The following is a 9,454-nucleotide window of genomic DNA, read 5'->3' on the forward strand; positions in this document are numbered from 1 at the left end:
ACAGCTTCCTTCAATCCCAGCTCCTCACCTCCCCACTCCTCCAAGCTCTGCTGGCTGCCAGAGCTTTTGGAAAGAGGAGCATGAAGCTAATGAGACAGCTTCCTGCATTGTGGGGTGGAAGGGCATACATTGACCCCTGTTTCTCCAACAGGGAAAGAAAGAAGCACAGCAGCATATCCCACACCCTCATGGACAGGACTTCCCTGAGACACACTTTATCTGGAGCAGCATTTCTACAGTTTTGATATGTGCCTGAAAGGATGGGGACCTGGTGAAAATGCAAATTCTGTTTCACTAGGTCTGGATGGTGCTTGAGAATCTGAATTTATTACAGGCTTCCAGGTGATGCTGATGCTGTCAGTACATGGACTGCACTTTAATAGTGAGGGCTAGAGAAACTTTACTTTTAATACTCAAGATTTGTATTTTTAATTTACTTTAATTATTTATTATTATTTTTTAATGTTTATTTATTTATTTTGAAAGAAAGAGAGAGAGAGAGAGAGAGAGATCACACATGAGCAGTGATAGAGGCAGAGAGTGAGGAGAGAGAATCTCAAGCAGGCTCAGTGCTGTCAGCACAGAGCCTGACATGGGCTTGATATCATGAACCTTGAGATCATGACCTGAGCTGAAATCAAGAGTCAGATGCATAACTGACTGAGCCACCCAGGTGCCCTGTAATTATTTATTTATTTTGACAGAGGGAGAGCATGAGTTGGGGGGAGGGGCATGAAGAAAAGGAGAGGGAGAGGGAGAGGGAGAGGGAGAGAGAATGTTAAGCAAGCTCCACAGCCAGTGTGGAGCCTGATTCCAGGCCTATCTCATGACCTTGAGATCATGACCTAAGTGAAAATCAAGAGTTTGATGCTTAACCAACTGAGCCACCCAGGTGGCCCTGTATTTTTAATTTTAAAAAGAGCTTTATTGAGTTATAATTGACATGCAACAAACCACATATTCAAGGAATACAATTTCATAAATTTTGACATCTGTGTATACCTGTGAAGCCATCTCCACAATTAAGATAGCAACATTATCTCCAAATTTCTTTATACTCCATTGCACTCCTTCCCATTTGTCTCCAATCTGCCCTGACAGTCATCATCTGCCCTGTCACTATAATACATTTTTAATTTCTAGAATTTTATATAAATGGAATCAGATTATATCCTCTTTTTTTTTTCTTTTGGTTTGACCTCTTTCATTGACTATAATTATTTTGACATTCATTTATGTCATGGCATGAATAAAGAGTTCATTCATCTTTTCTGCTGATGGACATTTGGGTTGTTTGCAGCATTTGGTTAAAACCACTTCGAAACTTCATGTACACGTTTATGTGGATGTACACTCTCAGTCCTCTTAGGTAAATACCACCTAGGAGTACAAAGGAATTGTATGGTAGATGAGTTTTTAACTTTTTAATGAACTACTGAACAGTTTTCCAAAAATAATTTCGTATCTATCAGCACTGTATGAGAGTTTTAGTTCCTCTTAATCCTTACTAGCATTTGTTATGGTCACTGTTTTTAAGTTTCCTCTTTCTAGTAAGTGTGTGAGATGGTGTTTCATGGTGGCTTTTAAAATTAAATTTGCATTAATTTTCATGTCCTAATTTACCAGGCATTTGTGTTCCTTCATACAGTGCATGTTCAAATATTTGGCACATTTAAGAAAATTGGGTTGTTTTTTTCTTATTTAGTTTTGATAATTCTTTATATATTCTAGATACAAGTCCTTTATCAGATATATGATCTCTGCAGATATTTTTTCTCAGTCTGTGACTTGTCTTTTGATGGGCACAATTGCTAATTTTGATAGAGTCCAATTTATTCATTTTAAAAAAATGGATTGTCCTTTTGGTACCACACGTATGTGACTACAAAGATTTTTCTTGTATATATCCTTCTAGAAGTTTATAATAGTAGGTTTTACATTATGACTGATTTTGAGTTATTTTTTATATAGAAGATATATCTTTGTAAAAATACTGTCCTTTCTGTGCTGATTACCTTTGTACCTGTCAAAAATCAGTTATGTGTGGGTATATAATTGGATTCTTTATTCTGTTCCTTTGATTCAATTTTCTCTCTTTATGATAATATCATACTATCTTGACTACTGTGGTTTGGTAATAAGTCTTCAAATCAAGTTTAGTCCCCCACCTTGTTTCTCTTTCAAAGTACTGTTGCATTTATCAAAAGTTAAACATGGATTTTTTTGACTGCATAGAGAGGATAAGAGTGTTGGCATCCCTAATCCCCTTGTTGTTCAAGGGTCAACTGTAGTTTAGGCAGTCCCAGGTCCTCTGCATTTCCATGTGCATATTAGAATCAGTTTGCCAGTGTCTATGAAAAAAATCTGCTGAAATTCTGAATGGAAGTGCATTGGATCTGTAGATCAATTTAGGGACAGTAGGGATACTAATAGTACTGAATCTTCTAACCCACAAGTAAGACACATCTCTCCATATATTTAGGTCTCTCATTGTCCTCAGAAAAGATTCAGATAAACTTTAATCTCTTGAAGTTTGTAACTTTTATTTTAATTTTTGTTGCTGTTTCATAAAGGAAAAGGACAGAAATAAACTCACATACCATTATACCTGGAGCCAAAAGCCTGACCCTCCTTCTTCAAAGTCATCTCCTTGGCTTCCTTGGAAAAAATAATTTCAATCCTTCTTTCAGTTACTATTTACCCATCAGAGAAGTAGGTTTTTTCTTTAGTCCACAGAAATGTCATAGGTTCGATTATTTTTCATAATTATTCTAAAAATCCAAGGTGTCATTGTCTTTGCTTTTATCTGTGAATTGTAATTTTAGTATTTGGAATATTACTCTTTATTTTATTTTATCATTAAGTTGGCAATAATGGTAGCTGATTATACAAATGCTCTATAATTAAAGAACAAAGCAAAAGCATCAGTTTAAAGAAATACATTCTGTATCATCATCAGCAGCCCATTAAAATCCGCTGAGTATTTTAAGACATAATAACACTTTTAATTAAGTTACAATGGACTTTTCTACTATAATGAATTTGAACTCTTAGATATACATTAAAGTCTTGCTAAGCAAATCAATTAAAACTACAGAAGTCAGGAAATGATACCCTGGCATTAATAACACTTTATATTATGAATGACTAGGTTGAGGAGAAGTAGAATTTTTCATTCTATTTCACAGTGAATGTAACTAGCTGCATTTTGCAGTAACGGGACCAGTTCAGGTATCAAAAGACCTGGGCTTGGAACCCACCTCTGCTTCCTGCAAGCTATTTACCAGGCTAGGACTGACATTTAGTGGATAGAGTGCTGCCTGGCCCTTTTCCTAGACAGAATCTGGCCGACAGCACAGGTTCAGAGTCAATCTCATCCTCAGATATTTATTTTCTGTGTAGCCTTGGGTAAGTTGCATACATGTATAATCTTTGGTTTGTTCATCTATAAAATAAGGGTAAAAATAAAAGCTATTACACAGGGTTATTGTAAAGATTGGAATACAGAATGCAAGTAATATGTTTAATATAGTACCTGGACAAAAATAATTTTCTTTCTTTCCCTTTCTTTCTTTCTTTCTTCTTCTTCTTCTTCTTCTTCTTCTTCTTCTTCTTCTTCTTCTTCACATACTTTCCTCTTAGAACATTGTTATGGAGAACCAGGATTCTTCTCTTTTTCCCCCCTATAAATTATGATATTTTGGGGAAAGTGTGTGAGAAATTCTCTGTAGACTCTAAAAGTTGACTTTCTGGTACAACTATGATTTTTTTTATTGTTAGAATCCCTTAAACTTCTGTACTAATTCTTTACATAAGTTGTTTTCAGATTATATTCCATTTTCCAGAATTTAGCAGGGAATGGGCAAGGAAGCCAAACTCAGAGATCATTTATTCAGCGTCAAATGAGTCCTACTATAATTTTATTTAAAAAAAGATAGTGGATAAAATATTTTCAAAGTATTTATGATTTTATTTATTAGTGCTAATCTATGCTACTATGGGCAAATAAGATTTGTCTCTGCTGTGCATTATGTTCTTAGTTCAACTAAAAGTTCAAGTAAACAATTCAAGTATAATTGTGGGTACTATCAGGTGTGGTCAAGAAAAGATACTTGAGTGTTCCTCCTTCCCCATTTAGATAGCATAATAAACCAAAGAAATACCAGAAGGGACAGACAGATATTCTTTTATTAATAAGATAATTATTAATGAGTATAATAGCAGTCATTAATTTTCAAAGATGTGTCAAAACATGTTTTAATTCCTCATCATTTAGTATGTGCAACACAAGAATTCATCTATCTAATGTAAAGAACAGCTTTTCTTTCTGGAAGATGTTTGGGTCCTGTTGATGCACATTTGGCCCAACCAAATGGCACCTCCAAGCCATGGATTTACCTAGTCACAGGCCATAGGCTCTTCAAGGTCACTATTCACATATTCCTGCTTTGTCCCAGATCCCTGCCTGTATCCTTCCCTGACCAATGTCACAGAGTACCCCAGGATGGAAAGCTCTTTATAAACAATAACAGGTGGAACTAGCAAATGCCAATCAGATTTTCCCTCTTTGAATTGGACAGAAAAATATGGAGGGAGGGTTCAGTCAGTTTCAGGAGAAGGTGCTGAAATGAAGGAGCAAGCGTAGCCATGGAAGACCATGGGATCTGGGAATATGAGTCAGCAGAAATTGCATGAAAACAAAAGCTGTTTAGGGAACAGGTGAGGTGTGCAGTTGGGAGAAATAGGAGTGTTATAGAGATGGGGAAGTTGAGTGATCATAGAGACTGAAGATGGCCACATCCTACTGCTGCCTTGAGTCATTAGCGACCTACAGCCAAGATTTCTGGCACAATTGTGGCTTTTAGCTTTGTGCAAGGCCCATCTACACACTGTTCCTGAGTTCCTATGAGATTCTGCCTTCCTTCTTTCCACACATCCTGATCATCAAGGCCCCATTATTGGAAATAGACTGAAAACAATTTCCTTCTCTGCTACCCAAATGGCCTAAATAATATAACAGCCATACTTCCATACAAGAGTCAGAATTGTCAAAGGGAAGACCCCCCCACACTCCAGTGTAGCTCAAATGGCTTCATTGGATACTAGGATGTTCTTTCATGTTGTGTTTTGGGTTGAGTTCAATCTGGTTCCCTGGGGGGAAACTGCTGGTTTTGGCTCCTGAAGCTTTTCTGGGAAGAAACTACACATTTGCCTAAGTCTAAAATTGCAAATTTTCACACGACTCTTTTTTTTTTTTTAACCAGAACATTTATTGTGTGACTAATCATTGAAATCTTTAAGATGAACTGGATGCTGCAACAGCTACCCTCTTGGGTTTAGGTGTTGTTCCTTCACAGAATCCATGCACTTTCTCTCCTGCTTGACAGGATAACCACATTTGCCACAGGTCAACTTCTGAAGGTGGTAGGTCTTAGAGCCACAGCAGTGGCCCAACATGTGTGTCTTATTGCAATGCTTTCCAAATGATGTCATCCCTTTCGTCATCTTATTTCTATGGCAGAAATTAAAGAGCCAGAGACTCATCTTCATAGCCTTCCTTTCATGGGCAGTAAGTAGTGTAGGTATAAAAACTGTTTTACAGTGGACACAACATAGGCAGTCCTTGCTCTGCATGAGATAGTACAGGACTGTAAAAATGGCCATGCAAGCTGAAACTATGAAAATTGGAACACTCAAAGGGACTTTTCTGAAACCTTATAAAATCTTTTTGAAGGGTTCTTGGGTGGCTCAGTCGGTTGAGCATCTAACTTATGATTTTGGCTCAGGTCATGATCTCAGGGTTGTGGGATGGAACCCTGTGTCAAGCTTCACGCTGAGCAGGGAGCCGGCTGAAGATTCTCTCATGATCCCTCTGCCTTTCTCCCCTACTCTCTCTCTCTCTAAAACAAAACAAAAAAAATTCTTAGGGGTTCCTGGATGGTTCAGTCAGTTAAGTGTCCAATTTCAGCTCAGGTCATGATCTCATGGTTTGTGAGTTTGAGCCCCACGTGGGGCTGTGTTGACAGCTCAGAGCCTGGAGCCTGCTTCAGATTATGTGTCTCACCCTCTCTCTGCCCCTCCCCTGCTAGCACTCTCTCTCAAAAATAAACATTAAAAAATTTTTAAAAAATTCTTCTTAAACATCAAAATTTGTTGAAACATTAAAATATTACACATTTAAACATTATGATTTTAAGTGTAATCCAAATGTAAAAATTTAATTTAATGTAATTAAACGTTGCATTTTTAATTTCTTAATTAAAAATTGTAATATAAATTAAATATTGACATTAATTTTTTAATTAAAAATTAACATTCATTGAAACATTCAATTTTGTTGAAACATTAAATGGATAGAGATATACCTGTACAATAAATAAAAAGTATACTGTAATAGTTTTTTGTAAATTAATTTTATTATAATTTCAAATTTACAGAAAAAAATGCAAGAATGGTATAAGGTACTTTATCCCATTATTTCCATTTTGTCCCATTTGCTTTATTATTATTGCTTGTTCTCTTTCTCTTCCCTCCCACACCTTTTTTAAATCATCTGAGAGGATGTTTGGGGCCACTAACTGTCTCCAGAGTGTATTTCCTAAGGACAAAGAATCCTCTTAGGCTACCCTTGTAGAATGATCAAAACAGGAAATGCATACATTCATCTTTCTAACTTTGTTATTTGCCTGGGACTGACGACTTTAGATTTTTAAATTTAAAAAAAAAAAACCTGTGGGTATTTAGGAAGACGCCAATACAATATATTTTATAAAAGAAATAATAAGTTTGAAATGGTCATGAATTTTACTTTGCTAATTATATTGTTCCAATCATTTATGCCATAATGCTATATTTTATGATGTATACATGACAGTTTGAAGAATTGCTGTTGGGAGATTCTAGGGGAAGGATCCACAGTTAGGAGTAGCAGTAGCAGGCTGAGTGCCCGTGACCATGGATTTGTTGCAGTAGGAATCTTCAGGAGGGAGGAAGCCACTTGCAAATCGTGAAGGAACACAAAGCAATGGAACTACACTGGAATTGACTGCCCCAGTAGGAGATCTATTCAGTGCCTGGCACAGAGGAACTGCTCAAATATATTTCCTCTATGAAAGAATGGGTTTTCTTCCCAGATGATTAGGTTGAAAATGGGCAATGTGGAAGGCAATAAAGTTAGGTGGGGAGGCAGACTGGATAAGAATGGTCTGAGGGACCATCTTGAACTCCTGGTGAGTTGCTGTATGGTCCAGGGAGAGATGATGTAACCTGAGCTCTTCAAACATGTTTTTTATTCCTTAAGGATCTAAAAGGTGGAATGGGTTTTCATTTTTAAGAAATTATTCTGTGAAGACTGGTGTATATTGGGCAAAGAGCATGAAGAACCAGGAGCAACACTGCCTGGCTCCCTGTCCCTCTGGCTCCCCACCTCAGAGAGCCCCAGCCACTTTCAGCTGCGGGTGTTTGCAGCCTTCTGGGCGAGAGCTTTCTCCAGGTCCCCTGGGGCTCCTATGTTCTTTATCTGCTGCCCTCCCTTCCCTGTCTCACTGCCCCACTCCCCTGCTGGTGTTCGCCAGCCACACATTCCAAGTTCACTCCTTGCACTTGAAAACTTGTCTTCTGGGAATACCGAAATTAAGACAAATGGTAATTTTTATGATTCGTTTAGCCTCATCAGTCTTTGTAAACAAGCATTGCTGGGGGAAGAAGGTGAGGAATGTACAAGCTGAGAAGTCATATTTGGATGGTTCCATCAGTATTTGAAGATGTCATATAAGTAATTTATCACATTCTGCTTGATCAGGCCATAGAAATGTGTTTCAGCAAATCTGTGGAGCATGGAGGGGATACTGCACAGTTCAAAAGCCCTGACTGTATAGTCAACTGGATGTACTGAGACCAATGAATGATCTTCCAGTCACTAATTGCCACAAATAATATTAAATTCCAACTCCTCCTGCAGGTATAACTTGGAGATCCACCATTTGGGCTAACTGGTTGAGAAGACAGGTTCCCTGGCGGCAACCTGTCACGGGTCCCCGCCATGAGCGTAAAGTTGTGTTTGTTACAATGACAATCATGTTTTCCGTCAGAGAGGTGGAGGCTAGATTTATAAGTAATAATACTAGTAATAGTAACAATTATCCAGAGATAATTGTGTTTCCAACAAAGATCACACATTTCCTCCAGGAAACATTTACTTCAAGTAAAGCCCTATCTAGGCTTTGTGCTTTTCTTCTTGGATCCCACACTGCCTTATATTTGCCATATCATCGTTCTTAATCCTTTAAATTGTAAAGGATATTTTATTTATCTATCCTCAAAGATACTCCTTTACACTCCTTGAAAGCAATCATGTTATCTTTCCGTGTTGTATCATTGGCACAGAGCTGGTCTCTTAAAAGGTATAAACAAATAATTATAGAACTGTGACAGGTGAAATCAATGGGGAAAGACCTGCTCCTGGACAAAAACTGGCAAACATTTGGACTATAATGAAGCAAAGCTCCTTTAAAACTCACGATAAAAAACAAAGTCATATTATCAACAAGGGTTAAAGTTTGTAAATGCCACATTTTATGTTCAGAGAAGTTGTCATTCATGTGGGAAAGAAGAAAAAGCCAATTTTAGACTTTGAGAGGTTCAGAAATCACACTGGTCAGAAATCCTTAAAAAATTGCTTCCAGTTGTATGCCAAATAACAGAAAGACGACACAAATTTAACCACAATAAAAGAATGTAATGCCATAAAAAGATGAGTAATAAAAATCTAAAAAAAAAAAAAAACAGAAATGTAACATTGATTCTGTTATCTAATCTACAGACTATATTCAAATTTCCTCACCTGTCCCAATAATATTCTCTATAGATATTTACCCCAGTGCAGGATCCAGTCCAAGATCATGCATTGTTTTCAAGGGTCACATCCCTTTAGTTTTTTTTTTTTTATCTGGAACAGTTCTGTAGTCTTTTCCTTGTTTTTTTTTTCTTCCTTCAATTTAATTTTTCCAACTTTATTGGGGGTATACTGACATATAACATTGTGTAAGTTTAAGGTGTACATTGTAATTTAAAATATTAGAAATATTAAGAACTAAAGTGTTTGTTTCACTGTAGAAAGCTTTCCAAGGATCAGTTTGAACAGCACTTGCCTTCTCCTCGTGGTATAGTTTATAATACAGAATGAGCATCTTTTCTATGCCTTGGCAAACTGTCACAGTCCTTTCTGTTTGGATAACTTCTACATTTCATTCTTTGTATTTTCAATGCTGTGCAATATCTCCTGTCATAGAAATTTTTTTGCACACCTTACTTTTTCTGAGATACTTTTCCTCCTCTTTGTCACAGATACTTTCCTAATATATGCCAATAAGTTCTCCTTCACTAGGATTATCTGGCTGCACATCTAGAGTTCCACAAATAACAGTCATCCCCAACATTCCCCTGGTCAGCTATT

The 9,454-nt window shown here is 37.0% G+C and overlaps 1 pseudogene; it reads right to left on the bottom strand.

Annotated features, from left to right (window-relative positions):
• Window positions 1–5,254: 5,254 nt before the first annotated feature.
• Window positions 5,255–5,505, bottom strand: LOC109258136 (60S ribosomal protein L37-like; annotated as a pseudogene).
• Window positions 5,506–9,454: the final 3,949 nt, after the last annotated feature.

The sequence above is a fragment of the Panthera pardus genome, unplaced genomic scaffold (assembly GCF_024362965.1).
Source record: "Panthera pardus isolate Hobbes unplaced genomic scaffold, ASM2436296v1 HiC_scaffold_24, whole genome shotgun sequence".
Taxonomy (NCBI): Eukaryota; Metazoa; Chordata; class Mammalia; order Carnivora; family Felidae; genus Panthera; species Panthera pardus.